At 39.0% G+C, this 22,740-nt stretch overlaps 1 protein-coding gene across 1 annotated transcript in view; it reads left to right on the top strand.

Moving 5' to 3' along the window:
- Nucleotides 1-22,740, top strand: part of THSD7B (thrombospondin type 1 domain containing 7B) — a 970,494-nt gene that overhangs the window by 279,482 nt on the left and 668,272 nt on the right. The window lies entirely within an intron of this gene.

The raw sequence follows: 22,740 nt of genomic DNA, 5'->3' as shown, positions 1-22,740 counted from the left end.
AATGTACTCTGTGTAATGCTTTGACAACTATTTGTATGTGGCTTTTGGGTACTTGAAATGTGATAAGAGGGATTTGAGTATTAAATTTTTCATTTTTAAAATTTAAAAATCTGATATTTGATTCAGTTATTGAAAGACTTTCAGCTATTGGAGAAACTTGATTATGTGAATGATTTTTGTTAAAATTAAGCTTTTATTTTGTAGATGTACATGCAGGTGTAAGAAATAGGAGAGAGAAATCCCATGTCTCCTTTACCCAGTTTCTACAATGACAATATCTTGCAAAATTGTAGCACCAGACCATAAACAGGATTTTAACATGAATGTAGTTAGAATCAGAGCACTCCCATCACCAGAGGGGTCCCTCATGTGCTCTTATGTACTTTCTTAGGCACACCCACATCCCTCCACACCTCCCTCCCTCGTTTCTGACCTTGGCAACCACTACTCTGTTCTCCATTTCTGTAATTTGTCATCCCAAGACTGCTGTAGAAATGGAATCATAGACTAAGCATCTTTTTGAGTCTCAATTCTTTCACTAATTCATTTGAGAATTACCCGTATTGTTCCATGCTTCAATAGTTCCTTTTCATTGCTAAGTAATAGTTCATGGTTTGGTTGCATTACTGTTTGTATAACCATTGACCTGTTGAATAGCAGATGCAGTTTTTTCAGGTTCAGGGTATTATGAATAAAGCTATCTTAAACATTTGCATACAGATTTTTGTGTGATCATAAATTTTTATTTAACTGGGATAAATGCCCAGGATTGCAAGGTTATGTCATAGTGTAGGTGCATGTTAGTTTTATAAGAAATTGCCAAATTATTTTCAGGGTCACTCTACCATTTTGCATTTCTGCCAGCATTGTATGAGTGAGCCAGTCAGTTTCTCTGCATCTTGGCCAGCATTTAGGATTTGTCACTACTTTTTTTTTAATTCATTCTGCTAGATATGTAGTGTGAAGCTACTTTTTCAATTGTAGAGTTTATGAAATCTCCATAGAGTTCAAGTATTTGTTATGAAAATTTAGCATCCAATATGAAATGTGCTTATCTCAACAGTTTTGAGATCAAACCAATCAATCCCAAAATAAATCAACCCTGAATATTCATTGGAAAGACTGATTCTAAAGCTGAAGCTTCAGCACTTTGGTCATCTGATGTGTAGAACTCACTCATTGGAAAAGACCCGGATGCTGGGAAAAATTGAAGGCAAAATGAGAACAGGGTGGCAGAAGATGAGATAGATAGCATCACCAACTCAGTGGGCATGAATTTGAGCAAACTCCAGGAGATCGTGAAGGACAAAGAAACCTGGTATGGTGCAGACCATGGGGTCGCAGAGTCAGACATGATTTAGCAAATGAACAGCAAAAGGATTATAGGATTCGTTGGCCTAGATAATATATATATTTAAAATTAATTTAACCTGTTTGTTTTTTTTTTGAGTGTGGTTACTAGAAAATGTAAAATTACAAGATGGCTTAGACCAGGGTTTCCAAATCTCTTTAGGAACTGGGCTACGCAGCAAGAGGTGAATGGTGGGTGAGCAAGCAAAGCTTCATCTGTACTTACAGTCACTCCCCATCACCGGCATTACCACCTGAGCTTTGCCTCCTGTCAGAGCAGTGGTGGCATAATAAACGTGCTTGAATCATCCCCAAACCATCCCTTCTATCCCCCGCCCAATCCATGGAAAAATTATCTTCCACAAAACCAGTCCATGGTGCCAAAAATGTAGGGGACTGTGGGTTTAGATCATGTTTCTGTTGGACAGTGCTGGTCTAGACTGACTGGATCACATAGCCTACCTGGGCCTCTCAGTGGGGTGTCTTGTTTTATTTATTCCAGGAGTCAGTGGACATGTTCTACGAAAGGCCAGCCAGTAACCATTTTAGACCTCATGTGCCAAAAAGTTACATAAAGCTTTATGCTCTCAGAGTCCATCTGGTGGGACCCACTGCCACTGGGGGCTGCCGTTAAGGGTTGGAACTACAGAGGGAATGATTCTTCTGTGGGAACACACTCTGGAGGAAGTCCACAGCTGCCAGAATTTCCCCCACTACCTTCTGTGTCTCCAGTCTTCCACAGGTGCCTTGCAGTGGGTGATCCTACATCAGGAATGGAATCTGACAAATGTGGTACCCCATCATGAACAGCAGAGCCTGGATGCACGGGGATGACATCTGAGTGCAATGCCTTTTCAGTCCACAGATTAAACGTAGATGTAGAGGGAAGTAAGGAACTTTGAACTGGCCTGGTGGCCAAAAACAGCCTTTTGTGCCGCATATTTCCTTCCTTCATGTGCACTCTTTTTGAGTAGTTTTACAAGTTAATCCCTTAGGGAAGATGGTTAGTCAAGAAAGAATAAGATAAAAGGCCTGAGGTCTAGAGTCTTCAGAAAAGTGAAAGTTGTTCAGTCATGTCCGACCCTTTGTGACGCCATGGACTGTACAGTTCTTGGAATTCTTCAGGCCAGAATACTGGAGCGGGTAGCCTTTCCCTACTCCAGGGGATCTTCCCAACCCAGGGATCAAACCCAGGTCTGCCGCATTGCAGGAGGATTCTTTACCAGCTGAGCCACAGGGAAACCCAAGAATACTGGAGTGGGGAGCCTATCCCTTCTCCAGGGGATCTTCCCAACCCAGGGATCGAACAGGGATCTCCTGTATTGCAAGCGGACTCTTTACCAACTGAGCTATGAGGGAAGAGTCTTCAGATGGAGTTATTAATTCTGTCAGTAAATCATCAGGAAGATGGATGCAGATGGAATATAAGCTGGTAGTTTATAGGTGGAGGAAGTGTGACAATTTTTCCTTCTGGGTATGAGCCATCCGTATAATATGAGATTGGAAAGTAGGAAAACAGAATTTCACTCCAAATCCAGCTAGTGGACAAGACATTTTTTTTTTTTCTCTTCTAGTTTTTTGCCTTTTTCTCTTACTACCTGAAATAAGGTAAAATCTCAATTTGGCTTCAATCTGTTCCTGAGTTCTAAGAGCTGGGTTTGAAAGTGTAAAGGTAAAGGCCATTAATGACATGTTCATTCTTCTTTGAAACGATATCCACCATTGAAAATGTCTCTCTTTTTTCCTTATTGTATCCTGTATGGATGCTTTCCAAACATCAGTAATATTCTCTTATTCATACGTGTTTTAAGAGAGAATCTCATTTTTCTTTTCTCTGTGTTTCTGTGTAGGTAAGTTTCCTGATCTCATGACCTATCTGCCTCCCTCTCTTCTCAGGACAAACTTTACTGATTGGAGGTGGATTTGGGAGAATAATCTGAGCATGTGTGGTTTCAGCACTTTTGGGCTTGTTTCTTCAAAGGCAGCATTGGCATATTCTGGGTATGTGTTTAGGGCCCTCACTTACAGTGTCGGCATGCTTTTGTTCAGAGCTGCCTGCCCCAGGTAAGGAAGTGGGGCTTAATATTAGTATGTGTACTTAGTTGAGGATCTAAATTTATATTCTCTAATCAGCATCATTCATTATACATGTGATATTTAGATCTCTGTACAGTTGCTCCCTGGATTTGTTTCTTAGTTGATTTCAAATTTTAGAGGAGCAGAGGGATATGATAAATTTATCGAAATCTCCAGTGTTAAGCAGCCCTCTCTTATTCTAATAAGGGTCATCTGAGAGCAAAAGATATATATTAGCATGCCTATATTCAAAGTTGACATTTAATGCATTACCTGTGTCAGGAACTCTGATAAAAATACACCCACGCATGATTCCTAGTTCTCTCACATCTAGTCAACTGAATATTCCCCCAGTTTTTCAAATCCCAGTAAATAACAGCACTATCCCCTCAGCTTTTCATGTCAAACATCTAAGTATCATTGTTTTCTCATTGAAAACATGAGAAATGAGGATATCTACAATATCCAATCTATGATGTTCTTCACCCACAATACCCATATACAGGCTATTTCAACTCTAGCTTCAAGGTACAGCCCAACCTGACCACATCTCGCCATCAACACCATGGGCCTTTGGACAGCACCATCCCCCCAGGCCTTGTCCTGCAGTAGCCTCTTGTCTGATCCTGTCCTTCCATCTTGCCTTCCTAAAGCCACTCTCCATGCAGCCAGAAGAATAAACTACATCATTTATGTCATGCTTTTGCTTAAAACCTTCCAGAAGTTTCCTGTTGGACTTAAAATCTATCTAATTGCCTCACCAAGTAAGACCGAGATCCAGCTAACTCTCTCTCTCTCTCTCTCATCTCTCTGTGCTCTTCCACATGGGCCTTTTTGTTTTTCCTCAGAAAGCATAAAATTGGTTTACACCTTAAATGTTTCACATGCTATAATTTTTGCTCCAGACACTTGTCCCATAGATTTTTCCAGACTACTCCTTGTTCAGCTAAAATTAACCTCTTTAGAGAGACCTTCTCTGATCTTTGTATTTCAAGAGGTCACTCCAACTAATTGGGTTGTAGTTCTAGCCATCACCCTGTTTGGTTTTGTTTTTTCCTAAGAATGTCACTATTTGGAATTTTATGTGTGGATGTGGATTATTTAGAAAAGGCTAAATGGTAGAAACAGAGAGATCCACAAATAGCATCCTAGTTTTAACAGTACAGAAGTTAATTTCTTACTCATGTAATAGTTCAAGGTAGGTGTTCTTATTTGGGAGACCACTCCCCTCCATGTGAGGCTTCAGAGTCCCAGGTGCCGGTCATCTTGTGACTCTGCTTTTCTCTCGAGTCTGTAATCAGCAGCAGAAGAAAATGAGTGTGTGGGAAGCATGCATGCATGTGTGTATGCTCAGTCATGTCCGACTCTTTGCAACCCCACAGACTGTAGCCCACAGGCTCCTCTGTCCATAGGATTTCCCAGGCAAGAATACTAGAGTGGTCTGGCATTTCTTATTCTAACGGTTCTTCCCCACCCAGGGATCTAATCCGTGTCTCCTGCACCGCAGGCGGATTCTTTACCCCCGAGCCGCCTGGGAAGCCTGTATGGGAAGCATGCGTTTTCTTTCTTTCTCACGAAGAGCATAACTCATGCTCAGCCAGATATTCCAAAGCCCCTTCTCAGAAACTGCATCCATCTCAACATCCAGAATCTCTGAGCTATGCTCAGTTCTTTCCATCTGATCCTGATATGGTTTGTCATGTTCTGATGATTTAATTGAAAGAGAACAATCATTCTCCTACTGCTAAATAAGATAGTAGAACAGGGATAACATATGTACGCCCCGAGTCCCAGTGAAAAAGGGAAGATTGAGATTCACACAGTCAATAGTGCAGAATAGTGATAGAAGCTTTGGGACAGGGATCATAGATAGACACTGCTTTTGCAGTGAAGGAAGTTTCCTCGTTGGAACCTAGATTGCATTGGGAGGACCTCCCTCATTCATTGTTCGCTGTGGTTCTTCACTTCGCCTTCTTAGAAACTTTCCCTTGATTTCTTCCACGGCCATATCTATAGTGAACTTGGCGAGTTGGACTTCCTTGGAGTCTGTGCAATTTTTGCAACTTATTTCCTGTTCATAGCAGGTGTTTGGGAGAATATGGACTGCTTTAAGGATTTGAGAGTTCAAGGCTTTTTAAAAGCCAGACTCGCGGTATCTTCGGCAATAAAATTCATCAAAACTTATTAGCCTTTTTGTCTGTTTGCTTCTGATCAGAATTGTGTCTGTGATTCTCTACCCATTTTTCTTTTTTCCCCCCTATATATCCCTTTGGAAACTACTTTGGTTCTTCACTTCCTCAAACCTATGCCTCTCACCCGCAGCCTGACCGCAGCCTCCTGAAACTATATATTGGAAAGCAACGCTCATAATCATACTTTTGTTTCTAGCCAAGTCTATTTGTTTAAATTAGAATTTTTAATAAGCATTTGTTCTCATTTTTTATTCTCATCTCCTCATGTTTGTGGTCATCGATCATTTGTCTCTCCACCCCAGCAAGTCCCCTAATTTCTGTTTGTTAAGCAGTCACCTTTTCCCCCAGTTTATTGCTTTTTATAATACATTGGAAAAAGCAGTAGCAATCAGAAGTTATGCTTCTTGGAACTATAAGCTAAGTAGATGCTAGGTCAGCCTTCCCAGTTGTAGGCAACAGTGTTCTCAAGTATGTAACTTAATATTATAGAGCTTCATATTCTTAGTCTGTGATGTCTGTTCCATGCCACGTAATGCTTGGCCATTAAATTTATGCCACATATTTAGGTTATTTTCATGGTAGCAACCAAATCAAGGTGCCACGTTCTATATGGTTTACGATGGTGTTCACAACTTGAACAAATATTGCATATATGCCCAGTTGCTCAATTGTGTCTGACTCCTTGCAACCCTATAGCCTGTAGCCCGTCAGGCTCCTCTGTCCATGGAATTTTCCAGGCAAGAATACTGGAGTGGGTTGCCACTTCCTCCTCTAGGGGATCTTCCTAACCCAGGGATCTAACCCGTGTCTCCTGCATTCGCAGGCCGATCCTTTACCACTGAGCCACTTAACCTCGTGTTATAATGACTGAGCCCAAAGATGGCTGTCTGGACTTCCCTGGTGGCTTAGATGGTACCGATTCTGCCTGCAGTGCAGGAGACCCCGATTTGATCCTGGTGTCAGGAAGATCTCCTGGGAAGGGAATGTTAACCCATTCTAGTATTCTTGCCTGGAGAATTCCATGGACAGAGGACACTGGTGGGCTACATCCATGGGGTTGCAAAGAGTCAGACACAACTGAGCGACTTACACACACACACACACACACACACACACACACACACACACAGAGCTGTTTATCACTCACAGAGTGGTCCAAGATAGGTCTTCCTGATTGGCAGGCATCTTTCCCCCGAGTAGTGATTTAGAAACTGAGGCAAATTCCCTGCAGGGGCTCCTCTATTTCTCAGGACTTCATTGTTATTACTGTCTTCATTCACATCACAGAAGGAAAATGATAGGTGGGGATTGCACCCCACACCAGATTTCTTGGAGCCTTTGTCGAAAAGGAACACAAATCTCTTTAACTCACATTCAGTTGGTAAGAATAAGCCACATGGTCATATCTGTATGCCAGAGCAACTTATAAATTTCATCCTGGCTGAGCAGTTGCTTCCCAGTGGCAAACATATTCTATGAAAGGGGAAATAAATGTTTTGGTGGACTTTCAGCCATCTTTGCCGTATGCCTGCCTGTGCTTAGGATTCTGTCTATCTTGATTAAAATGTAAGCTCTAGAAGCCCAGGGACTTTCTGTTTGCTCTATGTCCTGGGAATATACCAATAAATAATGTCTTGATTAGAGTAGGTACTCAGTAAATATTTGTAGAGGGAATGACTGCGATTAATAAATTGGACTCTGGCATATATAATCCTGACTCTGGCATTCATTGTAAACTTAAGATAGTTGCTTCAATTTCCGCATCATCAAAGAGTAAAATCTTATTATCTACCACATAAAGTGAGGGTCAAATTAGATAAGGTATATATATCACTTAGCATCATTCCCAGCACATGGTAAGCATCTAGTATGTGTTAGGTAATTTTATTATTATTCTTGTTATACACACACATACACACACACACACTGTGTGTGTGTATATATATATATATATATATATATACACATATATATATATATCCCAAGTACCATACCTTGAAAATTTGAGGATAATTTAATACAATTTCACTAGAATTAAGTATTAAATAGAATTAAAATAGGTTCCAAATAATTCACTGTTTTGGACTAAAAAACTTAGAGGATTTCATTTTGAAAGGTTAGTCATTGACTCCTTTCCAACTCCTTGCGACCTCATGGACTATAGCCTGCCAGGCTCCTCTGTCCATGGAATTCTCCAGGCAAGAATACACTCTAATATGAAGCAAATTAAGAGCTTCAAAAAGTAGTACATATTAACATTATAGTACTTAGGTTGTTATGCTGATAAAATTATGTAACAAATAGCAGCAGTGCATATATAATCTTATAGTACTCAGTCATGCTGGGAGAATTATGTAACAAATAGCAGTGACCCCTATTATCCTTTAACTTGGTATGGAGGAAATGACTTGTAGATAAAGTTTCATGGGAAATTTAAAGTACTGGCAAGTTATTCCCAAAATCAGCTACCTTAATAATAGATATCATTTAAAGGGGGGAATGATCATTGTTGTTCCAGGATACTATTTCTTTGCCACACTTTATGCAACACATATAGGAAATGAGAAAACGTCCAAACTTTCAACTTTTCGTAAATGTTTAACACTTACCATGTACATACAATCGCTGTGTTGGACATTGGGCTTATAATGATGAACTGGAGACATCTATAAACCTAGTCTAGAATGTCAAGAAACAAGTATTGAGAAAGTGGAATTCTAGGTTGTAAATGCCATGATTGGAAAGAATACAGCATAGGGTATCTACGGCAGATGTGGGTTCCTAAATGGTTTCTCAGAGGAAATTGAATCTAGGCTCAGACCTGAAAAATAAGGCTAGTTAGGTGAACAAAGCTTTGGCTCTCTGATGACCTATAATTGGCTTTTTATTTTGCAGTGAGTTATATCCACATATTAAAATATAGAAAAACATACAGATACATGTATATATATTTTATGTACCCCATCAATTAAATAAACCACTGTTAACATTCCAGTTTATTTCATCCATATATTTCTGAGTAAGTTATATATAATTAAAATGTTTTAATTTTAATGTAATATAAAATGTTTTGTGTTTTGTATAATATAAATGTTTTAATAATATAATATAATATATTTTTGTGTTTTGTCACTAAGAATAATATTAGAAGCATTTTGCATTTTCTTTAGAAGCATTGTTTTAATGGCTAAAAGACAGCCCATCTTGTGAACAGATCCAACTGTTATCTCATTAGTGTATGTTTAGGTTGTTTCCATATTTTCCATTTTACAAATCACTGAAAATTAATATTCTATCTTAAAGACATTCAAAGGTATGCAGTAATACTTAGTCACACTATGGCAAAGTCTGGATCTCTTGGGGATAGCTCTAAAGGTAAAATTAAGGAAGAATTAATATTCTCTGGCTACCATGACTGCATAAGTAGAATCTTCTGATATTTTTAATCTCTCTATTAAAAATGTCTTATAGAGTCAGTATCCCACTCTTTCCCTCTGTGTTATGTGAATAGAGAGGTTTTTCAGAATGTTACTTAGTATCAAAATAGTTTATTGTGGGATTTCTTGGCGCCATTAGTGTGCAAAGCTGCCTTGCTAATCTCCAAAGCAGGAAGTCTATTACCCCATGTTGTGATTCCCAAAGATATTTGATCATGGTATCCTACTTATGTAGAGCTCCTGATAGGGCTTGTGTTCTATGGAGCACAGATCTATAAAGACTGATTTATTATAACTTGTAGGCAGCCTGCTGCTGGCTGAAAGATTATATTAGCTAAGGTGGGAAGAGATGTGCCTTAATTCAACTCATATTTGGCAAATATTTGTGTACTGTTTAATAGTGAGCTATACCCCTTGGAGTATATGTTGGCATATGAGAAGCAGATTCTGTCCTTAAGGGCTGAGTGTATCAAGATAACTATGTATGAGTGCATGTGCATGTGGGAGGGCAGGAATGTATGCATTTAAAAAAGCCTTAATGTTATAAACACAAATACACAAATGTCTATATTATATACACTCAGTCATGTCCGACTCTTTGTGACCCCATGGACTGTAGTCTGCCAGGCTCCTCTGTCCATGAAGTTCTCATCCAGTCAAGAATACTGGAGTGGGTAGCCATTCCCTTCTCCAGGGGATCATCCCAGTGCAGGGATCAAACACAGGTCTCCTGCATTATAGGCAGATTCTTTACCATCTGAACCACCATGGAAACCCATATTGTATACAGACCACAATAAATACTCCAGGAGTGAGACATATAGGATACTCAGAGAAGGGAAATTTCACAGCTTGCCACAGAGCTTAGGAAAATATATTTTAATATACATGTGGGTGTTGGGGGCATTTCCTTTGGAACTCTTCGTTGCTAGTGATGTGAAGTCTTAGATGAGGTTTAACCAGAATATTTATAGATATCAGTCAAGAGAGCCTGCTGGTTAAGAATTTGGGCTGTGAATCAGAAAGTTGTGCATGTAAATTTAATCTCTGCAATTCAGGAGCCAGGTGAACTTGAACAGATATTTTAACCTTGCTAGGTTCCAGCTTCCCATATGGGGATAATTGGTGTATTGTGAAGATTTGGTGAAAATATATGTTAAGCACTTGACACAAACTAAATTTTCCATAAACACTAGACTGTAGTTCTTGTCATTATTATTATATTAATTTTTAATACTCATGCCCCTACTACTGGCCTTCCATAAAAAACTAGAGTGAAATGTTAAAGCAGCAAACAAATCTTAACATACCATTACCAATTCTCTGTGTCCAGCGGTCTCTTAAGTAGTCTCTTATTTTTATTGATGCCCTTGTATCTTGTCACCTCGGAAACAGTGTGACAGGGATGACTCTGCAGTGTGATCTCCATGAGAACAGTGACTCCATGAGGACACATACACTCAGTGACTAATACAGCATCTAGCTAACAATTGGACCTCATTAAATGTATACACGAAAGAGAATAATAAAATGTATTTGGAAAATATATCTGCTTTAAAATTACCCATGTTGACACATCACATTGTCTTACCAATACATTACATCATTACCCAACCATTGCATGCTTTTTAATAAGCTGGGACAGGGTCTCAGAAACCATCTTCATACACTATTTTCTGAGCACTCTGGTGAGTTGAGGCATCAGGTTTAAAAAGTATCCTTTGTTTTGTAATGATATTTGACAGGTGGGTCTTTTGTTTGTTACTTAGATCCCCGACTTAGACTTGATCTCTCTAAAGAGATCACATTTACTCAAGGGCAGCAGCCTTGTCTTCATTATCTCCATATATATTCATATCTAACACTGTACCAGGCGTGTGATAGGTGCTCAGCAAGTATTTTTTGAGTATGTAAATGTTGCCAAATCCAAATTCATTCTGCTTCCTACACTATTGGCTGATAAATTGGGAGATAAGTTGTTGGGGAAAAAAAAAATGACGTTGTTTGGAAAGTCAGCAGACTGAGAAGATGGTGGACTAGTGTCCCAAAGAACAATCTTATCCCAATCAAAATTCAGGCTTCTTTTATATTAAAAATGAGAGAGGGGGTGATTGTTTGCTGCTGTTCTGGCAGCTGTCCATGTAGGTCAAGTCACGGTGTTCCTGTAAACCTCCGACGAGACAAATGTTATTCTCTGTTCTGCGATGTTTTATCTCTCTATGGACTCTTAAAGATCAGAACCCTGATAATAGGCTATCCTGTATATATCAGGCTATATGCTACATTCGTTTTCAAGATGTGTAGAGCGAGTATGATTAAGCACAGGCCACAGAGCACAAAGGTTAAAGAGAAAGAAACAGATCCAACATGGAGTCAGATTTGCTCTTCCCTATTACATAAGGGATTGAGTAATTCCCAGCTTAACTTAACTTAACTTAACTTAACTTAACTCATAACATTCTCTGTCAATTCCAGGTCTTCCCCCAAAGGAAAAATGCCTCTCCAGCAGATGGTCAACAGTGCCCCACTTCTCCTAGAATAGCCTTATGACTTCCTTAGAATGTATTAGAATACTTAGTCAACTCAGCTTTCCACAACTTTGCACAAAAATTCCTCCAGGAAGGCCCTAGTTGGCCTGGAGTCCAGATAATAAAGTGTTCCCCTATCCTACAATATGTTTCCAAAAAATTGCTTGAAAGGTAGATTATTCAAAAATTAGATTACAGTTTAAATGCCTATTAGAGCCATCTAATAGATCTTTTACAAAGCCTGGTAATATCCTATAATGTGTCTAGTACTCTCTAATTTGTCATTTTTATAATTGTGATTTTCATGTCTAGCAAAATTAAGATTATATGGCACCCTTATGAATAAACTGTACTGGATAATTGGAGTTTTCAGAGGTTTTGGGCTTTTTTCCCTTTATGTATTTTTAATGTCTCCTTCAATGGAAATACCTCTAATGTGTTCATGTATCTTTGCCTTACTCAACAGAGGATCAGGGTAGAATTTAATCTTTTCTAGTGATTCAAATTCATCATTATGCAACAGATAATATTTGCTGAAATTCAGTTATATTAGTTCTTACTCAGTAACAAATACTTCAAAATCCATTGGCCTAAACTAATACTTTTATTATTTTATTTGTATCTGCAGACCAGCTAGGTGGCTCTTCTTATCTGAGCTGGACCCAGCTGATCTGGGCTGGACCTGCTCTTGCATGTTTAGTCAGTGAGAGGATCTGCTAGAAGCTGGCTGAGCTAAAATGGTCATAACTGGTATGACTCATGTCTGCTCCACATGGTGTCTCATCTGCAAGCAGGCCAGCCTGGGCTTATTCACTTGACAATGGCAGAAGTGTACAGGAAACAGGGGTATAAGGCCTCTTGGGACCTCTGTCAGAACTGGCACAATTATTTCCTTTGCATTCTTTTGCAAAGTAAGTCATGGGGTTAGCTCAGCTTCAGAGGGCAAAGAAGTAAATATCACATCTTGATAGAATTGCTGCAGAGTCATATTGAAAAGGGTATAGATGCAGAGGGGGTTGAAACTTTCGGGGCTCTTTCTTGCAAATAATCTACTATTGCATGATTAAGAAAGCATGAGCTCCTAGACTTCAGTGCCTGATGCTAGTTGGCTTCAGACCAGTGTGAACTTTGAGCTCTTCTATTTGCTTTTGGGGGAATTGTGTGGGACTCTTCTTCTCTTTAGGCTCTCTAAATTATCCTCACTGTTGATGTACCTGCTTCTCAAAGCCATTCAATTATGTCTTTTCTGATTTTCTTGTAAATTTTTTTACTAATTTTTCTAATTTGACTTGGACTCACTTGCTTAGAATCCCATTGACCAATGTGGGTTAGGGATCTGGATAAAGTTAATTCTCAGAAAGGTTTATGAAGGAGCTCTACTGTCTGTAATGCATTTTTACTACTTGGAAGCTTAGATTTTTTGCTGCTAGAAAGTATCATTGAGAGGTGTGTTTTCAGATTGCAAGAGTGAAATCCAAATCAGAGGAAAGGTATTAGATTGTTTTGTTTCCCATAAATGAAATATTTCACATATTTCATAGTAAGGCTCAAGAGGAAGGCCAGGAGTGGTGCTTTTAGTATTTCCACATCATTTTATCCCCAGGTCCTAGTACAGTCTGAAGCTCATTCTAGTAGAATGAATGAATAAAGGCATGAGTGATTTAGAGTATTTCTAAACCTAGGTAGACTTATGAAAAACCCCAGTGCTCTTTATGTTCTAAAAAAGGTGGTGTGGATATACTTCCTTGCCTCTGAGGGTATTTTAAGGCTTAACTAATTTCAGGAAAGGGCTTTGATAAGCCTAGATGAAGGGCATCCCATAACTATAATGTTTTATTGTTATAATACTATAAAATGCTTTTTGGGACATATAGCTTACATATTTTCCATAAAATTAATCCATAAATCATGTGCAAAATGTATCAAATCCAAAAGAAATAGCTTTGACCTTAGAATTGCTGCAGCGGTGGTTTGATGATATACTACCTACTACATCAGCAGTACTCCAAAGTACATAAAATGTGCTTCCATATATTCAAAATGTGCAAACACTTAAAACAAATGACTAGCTGCTTTCAAAAAAAAAAAGATTAAATGATTCAGAGGTTTTTCATGTGCAATTATAAGTATTTTTAGGACTATCACAAATGCTGCAATTTTTAGTTATTTTCACCAGTTCCCTTGAAATACTCACTGTTCACTTAAAAATGTTTTCTAGAGCTACCTTATGATCTCTTTTTTTAAAAAAGGTGATCTTTATTTTCTGATGTTCCTGATTAATAGCGATATACACATGTCCAGAAAGGTTTTAATGGAATGTCAGCACACATCATCTTTTGGTTATATCTTAGTTTTATGTCACCAACATGGTAAGTACATGTGCAATTTTTTTCTGAGAAATACTCAATTTCTCTTTTTTTAGCTAGATTATCCAATTTATGAGGGTTGAACTGTGAATGATGGAAATATTATCATCATTACCAGTGTTGCAAAAAGTGGTTATTCACTTACACTGAATGAACTGTAACAACTTTCTGTGATTTTTCAAAAACATAAAAAGATATACCTGTCACAAGTAGAATTTTTGCTTAAATAAGGTTGTTTTGAATACCTCCAACTGCTGCATAGGGTCTGTAGAAGAACATCATTCTGCAAGTATTAAGTCAGAATGGTGTGTGCATTCCATTCCCAGAACAACTTAGCAAAGGGCTGGAATATCATTGAAAGGGTATTGAGAGGGTATACCTATGGTGAATGCAAGGTAAAAAGACAAAAACAAAAAAACGCCATCAAGTTTAGAGGGATGATGACTCATCTCTACCAGATTTCTCATCTGTTTCGCTGTGGCTGAGCTGAAACTTTCTCTCTGCTTCCCTCCCATTTGATTAAAAAGATCAAGATACTTTGGAATGAATTGCCCACATCAATCCCATTTTCTACCTCTATCTTTGCAAAGAAAGTGTGGTTATCACTTTCTTCTGTTCACGAGATGTCTCATTTTCTGAGTGAATAATTTTTCAGATTCAAGGTTTTTTAGGCTTTTGTAGGTTGGATGTGGAGCAACTACTTTTTATTCTTTATATTAACATTATTTTAGCTAAATTTTCTTCCTCTCTGGGGGAAGATGGACTCTAAGCCATCTTTGGGCTTAGAAATGACTTCTTGTGTATCAGTTTTTGATATTTCTAATTTAATTTTGATATCTATATTTTCTGCTTAGCATTTTCTTAATACTTAGTAGAATTAAGTTTATATATGAATATTATAAATAGTACTATAATGCTGCAGTAATAAATAGTATCACAGTGCTAATTATAGTACTTATATTGTACTGTGATGCTATTTATAGTACTTAATACTCAATTGAATATTTTATATAGGTAGGCACTTTTCCAACTCTTCAAATATTTTATGCTTATATGCTAAAATTATTTAAATATAAATAGATGCTAGATTATTTTACTTGGACTCTGAAGGGCCATGTAAAATAAAGCTCATGTTTTTTGAACTGAAAATATTTATGATATTAACATATATATATATATGTATATAAACATAGATAGATAAAGGTGTTTTTACCCAATACATACAGTTGACCCTCTGTATATGAGGTCCTATATCTTTGAATTCAATGAACTTCAGACAGAAAATATTTGGGAAAAAAATTTCCAGAAAGTTATAAAAAACAAAGCTTTATTCTGCCACATGCTGGCAACTATTTACATAGCATTTACATTGTATCATTTATTATAAATAATCTAGAGATGATTTAGAGTATACAAGAAGATGTGTATAAGTTACATGCAAATATTATACCATTTTATATAAGGGACTTGAGCATCCATAGATTTTGTTATCTGTAAGGAATCCTAGAACATATCCCCTGTAGATACCAAGGGACTATTGTGTAGATATATTATATATATACATATACATATGGCTTCCCAGGTGGCACTAGTGGTAAAGAACCTGCCTGCCAATGCAGGAGACATAAGAGATGAGGGTTCAATCCCTGGGTTGGAATGATCCCCTGGAAGAGGGCATGGCAACCCACTCTAGTATTCTTGCCTAGAGAATTCCATGGACAGGGAAGCCTGGCGGGCTACAGTCCATGGAGTCGCAAAGACTCAGACATGACTGAGCGACTGAGCATACACGTCAGCATACATTACTTACACACACACACACACACACACACACATACACACACACACACACACACACACACATACACACACACACACACACACACGGCTTTCCTAGTGGGTCAGACAGTAAAGAATCTGCCAGTAACATGGGAGACCTGGGTTCAATCCCTGGATTGGTAAGATTCTCTGGAGAAGGGAATGGCTACCCAGTCTAGTATTCTTGCCTAGAGAATTCTATGGACAGGGAAGCCTGGCGGGCTACAGTCCATGGAGTCGCAAAGACTCAGACATGACTGAGCGACTGAGCATACACGTCAGCATACATTACTTACACACACACACACACACACACACACATACACACACATACATACATACACACACACACATACACACATACACACACATACACACACATACATACACACACACATACACACACACACACACACACACACACACGGCTTTCCTAGTGGGTCAGACACTAAAGAATCTGCCAGTAACATGGGAGACCTGGGTTCGATCCCTGGATTGGTAAGATTCTCTGGAGAAGGTAATGGCTACCCAGTCTAGTATTCTTGCCTGGAAAGTTTCATGGACAGAGGAGCCTGGTGGGCTATACAGTCCTTGGGGTCACAAAGAGTCTGACGAGACTGAGTGACTAACACTACTGCTACTAGTAGTGTGTATACATATATACATACATATATGTATATATATGTATACATAATATATATGATGCATAATATATACATAATATATATATTATGATGCACTTTTATGCTAAAAGGACAGAACTTTCTGAATCTAGTTTGTTTTACCATGTAACTGTAGTCTGCTATTTTTATTTTTCTCACTTCTGTATCTGAAAGTCTTGTTTTTATTTCCCAGCAGGTCTTTAACTTGTTGTTCAATCACTCAGTCATGTCCAACTCTTTGCAACCCCGTGTACTGCAGCACACCAGGCTTCCCTGTCCTTCACCATCTCCCAGAGCTTGCTCAAACTCATGTCCATTGAGTCAGTGATGCCATCCAACCATCTCATCCTCTGTCGTCCCCTTCTCCTCCTGCCTTCAATCTTTCCCAGCATCAGGGTCTTTTTTAATGGGTCAGTTCTTTGCATCAGGTAGCCAAAGTATTGGCACTTCAGCATCAGAGCTTTCAATGAATTTCAGGGTTGATTTCTTTTAGGATTGACTGATTTGATCTCCTTGCAGTCCAAGGGACTCTCAAGAGTCTTCTCTAACACCACAGTAAGAAAGCATCAGTTCCTTGGCACTCAGCCTTCTTTATGGTCCAACTCTCACATCCGTACATGACTATTGGAAAAACCATAGCTTTGACTAGATGGACCTTTATTGGCAAAGTAATGTCTCTGCTTTTTAATATGCTGTCTTGGTTGGTCATAGCTTTTCTTCCAAGGAGCAAGCATCTTTTAATTTCATGGCTGTAGTTACAATCTACAGTAATTTTGTCACCCATGAAAATAAAGTCTGTCACTGTTTCCATCATTTCCCCATCTATTTTACCATCAAGTGATGGGACCAGATGCCATGATCTTCATTTTTTGAATGTTGAGTTTTTAGTCAGCTTTTTCACTCCCCTCTTTCACGTTCTTTTTCACACTCCTCTTTCACCTTCATCAAGAGGCTCTTTAGTTCCTCTTCACTTTCTGCCGTAAGGGTGGTGTCATCTCCATATCTGAGGTTATTGATATTTCCACTGGCAGTCTTGATTCCAGCTTGTGCTTCATCCAGCCTGGCATTTTGCATGAGGTAGTCTGCATATAAGTTAAATAAGCAGGGCGACAATATACAGCCTTGACGTATACCTTTCTCAATTTGGAACCAGTCCATTGCTCCATTTCCCGTTCTAACTGTTGCTTCTTGACCTGCATACAGATTTCTCAGGAGGCAGGTCAGGTGGTCTGGTATTCCCATCTCTTGAAGAATTTGTTTGTTGTGATCCACACAGTCAGCAGTTTTAGCATAGTCAGTGAAGAAGAAGTAAATGTTTTTCTGGAATTCTGTTGCTTTCTCTATGATCTAGTGGATGTTGGCAATTTGATCTCTGGTTCATTTGCCTTTTCTAAATCCAGCTGAACATTGGAAGTTCTCGGTTCACATACTGTTGAAGCCTAGCTTGGAGAATTTTGAGCACTACTTTGCTAGCATGTGAAATAAGTGCAATTTTGAAGTAGTTTGAGCATTCTTTTGCACTGCCTTCCTTTGGAATTGGAATGAAAACTGACCTTTTCCAGTCCTGTGGCCACTGCTGGGTTTTCCAAATGTGCTGGCATATTGAGTGCAGCACTTTCACAGCATCATCTTTTAGGATTTGAAATAGCTCAGCTGGAATTCTATCATGTCCATCCACTAGCTTTGTTCATAGTGATGCTTCCTAAGATCAACTTGACTTCTCACTCCACTTGACCCGGGGGCCTAGAAATTACAATTTTGTTTTTTCTCCTCTTCTCTTCAAGAGAGGAAGAGAAGATAAACATCTCTTCAAGTCTTAAGAAGATAAATATGGATGTATCTGGCTAAAGTACATCCTGCACTAGCAAGGTGTATCTTAAGATTGCTTTTTCCTACATGCTCACATGTTTCCAATGTGAGAAGGCAGGATAAATAGCGCAGTTTGTACCAACTGAATTCTTACAGTATGGTAAAAGGTATTTAGAGGACACTAAAGATAACTTTAAGAATGTTAAGGAAGATGTTTTGAATCAGGGCTAATGCGTAAAGCAGAATCTACTTTGGTCATATCACCTATGGAAAGAATAATCCCAACTGTTCTTATTTATGTGTGAAGATTTTCATCCTTATTTAATGCTTCAGAAAATTGTTTTGTTGACTACTTTCTTTGGAAAATCACTCAAAATTTTTTTCTTAACTTTGTATAATTTTAGCAGAAAACAGAACTTTTACCCTTAGTTTTTCATATCATTTTGCATTTGGGACTCAAAATGGTGATAGAGTTATTGCTCAGTTTGGAATTTAAGGGCTGTGTGACTTTAAAATTGTCCTTTCTCAAGAATGTTTCGTGAGTTTTGAAGTTCTAAAAGTGGAACGTGATTGGAATATTTGACATTTTCTCTGTGAGATTTATTTGAGCATCTTGTTAAGACGTCCCCATTCAAAATCACTACGTGGAAAGGGCCAGTCCAGTTCAAGCACACCTGATGGGAAGGAATTAGTCCTCTGTGCTGGGCGGCGGTACTTGGCTGCCCCCGTGTGGACAGTTCCCACTGGTTCTAAGCCTGGCCCCTTTCCTTAGAAAAGAGCCACAAGAGCTTTGGGCCATTAACAGGCATTATTGCTGGGTCCATTTCCACAGTCTCTTAGTCATAAACTAAATGGGGCAGTTGGGTTATGTTCGACTTGTGTTCAGTTTGCTGAGGAAGTTGGATTAAAAAAAAATTAGAGTGTAGTTGACTTACAGTGTCGTGTTAGTTTCTGTTGGGTATTGCAAAGAATACTGTTAGTTGTGTTGTGCCCTGCAAAGTAATCGTTACTCATGTACATACATTCATTCTGTTTCAGATTCTCTTCTCATATAGGTTAATACAGACAATTGAGTGAGTTCCCTGTGCTGTACGGTAGGTCCTTACTGGTTGTCTATTTTATATTTTTGATTTGTGTTTCTGTGGGGAAGAGATGACTAATCTTTAGAGCCTGTGGATGGGCAGAGTACCGTGCTGATGGTTCTGCAGAAGTGGGTTGAGGGCAGGGTTTCGCTCCACAGTTCCAGGTGTGTACCTTTTACAATTGTGCTGTGCCTAGCAGGCTGCCCTGTAGAGATGGCTATCTACTCAACTGGGAAGTCCACAGAGTCCAGCTTGTTTTTGTGTAGGATACAAGGATGAGATTAAGTTACCTGCCTGAAGCCACATAGCTAGGAAGCGGAAGAACTGCAGTTCAAATCCAGGCTGTTGGATTGCCAAGTTCAGGCTGTCTTTAGAGGGAAGGAGGAAGAGGAAGGTAAAGTGGACCTTAATGAAGTAGCACTGAAATATGTGGGAGGGTAGCCCTGAAAAGACAGTTATTGAAAGTTAATAAAGATGGGGTAAAGTTGAGACATGTAATCACATAAACCTTGCTTTGGCCAGTCAGAAGTTGAACTTAGAATGCTGAGTACACATCAGTGGTACTTCGATTCATCTTCTTTAAAAGATACCCATTTTAAATATGTAGAACATAGGAATGGAGTTGAGGCTCTTGGCTCAAGGTCCTGGATCTCCCTTATTACTGCTGGGATCCTACACAGTTCATGTGGCTTCTTTGTAGAATGGACAAGCCACCCATCTGCCAGGATTTTTTCAGGATTAAATGATGCAGTGATGGTCGGGGGTTTTCACTTGGGGCAATTTTGCTCCTAGGGTACCTTTGGCAGTGTCTGGAGACAATTTTGATGGTCACAACTGGGGATGGAGGGGTACCAGTGCCATTTAATGTGGAGAGGCCAAGAATGCTTCTAACCATCCTGTAATGCACAGAACAACCCTCCACAACAAAGAATCATCTGACCAAGTGTCAAATGACAAACTTAAGATCAACAAATGTGTAAGTCAAAAGCCTGGTAACAGATAACACCTCCCATGTGGACCTGTTGTTCATTCAGGGCTTGCTGTGTGCCAGGCATTGTGTCAAGGAGCTTTACATACATCATCTCAGTTCTCTCCAGCCTATAGGTTAAAATGGTTGAAGATAGAGGCCAAAACTGCTGCCCAAGGTCACAGAGTGCTGAATGGTAAAATTAAGATGTGGACTCAAGTCTGCATACCTACGAAGCATTTCCTACAAACCTGTTTCTTCCTTGTTTAAAGTAGTTGTTGTCCTTGGCTCTTCACTTTAGATGGTTAAAAGAATAAATTAACGTAAGCATTTAGGGTGAGTTTATCAAGATGTCCCACCCACTACACTGCGTTTCTGTCCACCCATGTCTGGGTCATCAGGAAAGGCCCTAATGTTCTCATTGTAGTTACCTGCTGCTTCCTACTTCCTAGTCAGGACAGGCCTCCGAACCAAAGAGTGTTCCATCTGTAGTCAGACTTAGTAGAGCTAAAAGTTTGGCCGCACCATGAGTGATGCCCTGCCTCCACTGTTTGTTGTGGTTGTCACAAGAAAGAAGGATGTCAAAGAGGAGTTGTAATAGTTCACTCCCAAAGGGACTGTTCAGCGATGACTCCAAAGACTGGCCAGTGCTTAAACTGTGTTCCAATGGAAAAGCAGACAAGACCTCTGGGGTCACCATCACCCCCAGACAGTATATAAAAGCTAATTTTGATACTTCCCCTTCCCTAGATGAACAGCAAAGACATAGCATGATCTCTTTGTAGGACCTAGTAGGTCCCTTGCCTAGCATATCCCAGGGTTTATGTGGCCCAGGTGGAAAAAGTAAATGACAGCGTTACATGCTGAGACTACATCTGTCTTGAACAGAGTAAGGGAAAAAAAAAAAAACTCAAATAAATCTTAATGTAGATTAGGAAGTGTGGACTTCAATTACTTCCAAGTGGTATAAGCTTTTGATAATGTGTTTCAGCAGGGTAGGAATTATGAGGTGCTCAGACTAATTCTCTGAAATCACAAGAGGGATAAAGAGTTCTAATAGCATGTTACAGTAAGCTAGTGCCCAGGGAGTCGAATTTTATGGTTCACATTAAATTTCCTCACTTCGAGACCATGAATTAAGTATTGATTTTTGGAGAACGCAGATTTAACAGAGTATAGTTCACTCTAAAATGACAATGAATGTAAATTAATCATTTTGTGCATGATTCAGTATTTCAGCAGTTTCTGTGTGGTCTCTGTATGGAGAGAAAGCAAAAGTTTCTTACGTGTTGGATATTAGTACGCTGATGTTTGTATTCATAAGCATAGTATTTTAACTAAGGGAGATAGTTGCCCATTTGTGTAGAAGAAAGAGAAGCAGAAAAATGTTTCTCGAGGTCCTTGGTGGTGGGAGATGCTGAAAAGCAGTTCTGTCTGTAATTGAGTCTATGCATATTAGGAGGAGTATTGAGATGTACTAATGAAATATACTCAGAGGTTAAAAGAATCAGTAGAAAACATACATATGGCATTGTGTGTGTATGTATGTATGTATTTACACATACACATATGCTCAATAGAATGGGAAAGACTAGAGATCTCTTCAAGAAAATTAGAGATACCAAGGGAAAATTTCATGCAAAGATGAGCACAATAAAGGACAGAAATGGTATGGACCTAACAGAAGCAGAAGATATTAAGAAGAGGTGGCAAGAATACACAGAAATACTATGCAAAAAAGATCTTCATGACCCAGATAACCACAATGGTGTGATCACTCACCTAGAGCCAGACATCCTGGAATGTGAAGTCAAGTGGGTCTTAGGAAGCATCACTATGAACAAAGCTAGTGGAGGTGATGGAATTCCAGCTGAGCTGTTTCAAATCCTGAAAGATGATGCTGTGAAAGTGCCACAGTCAATATGTCAGCAAATCTGGAAAACTCAGCAGTGGCCACAGGACTAGAAAAGGTTAGTTTTCATTCTAACCCCAAAGAAAGGCAATGCCAAAGAATGTTCAAACTACCACACAACTGCACTCATCTCACACGCTAGCAAAGTAATGCTCAAAATTCTCCAAGCCAGGCTTCAACAGTACGTGAACCATGAAGTTCCAGATGTGCAAGTTGGATTTAGAAAAGGAAAAGGAACCAGAGATCAAGTTGCCAACATTTGTTGGATCATCAAAAAAGCAAGAGAGTTCTAGAAAAGCATATACAATGCTTTATTGAATACATCAAAGCCTTTGACTGTGTGGATCACAATAAACTGCGGAAAATTCTTCAAGAGATGGGAATACCAGACCACCTGACCTGCCTCCTGAGAAATCTGTATGCAGGTCAGGAAGGAACAGTTAGAATCGGACATGGAACAACAGATTGGTTCCAAATCGGGAAAGGAGTACATCAAGGCTGTATATTGTCACTGTGCTTATTTAAATTATATGCAGAGTAT

The sequence above is a fragment of the Odocoileus virginianus genome, chromosome 13 (genome assembly GCF_023699985.2).
Source record: "Odocoileus virginianus isolate 20LAN1187 ecotype Illinois chromosome 13, Ovbor_1.2, whole genome shotgun sequence".
Taxonomy (NCBI): Eukaryota; Metazoa; Chordata; class Mammalia; order Artiodactyla; family Cervidae; genus Odocoileus; species Odocoileus virginianus.
The sequence above is the reverse complement of the archived record's forward strand: the minus strand, read 5'-3'. Positions and strand labels throughout refer to the sequence as shown.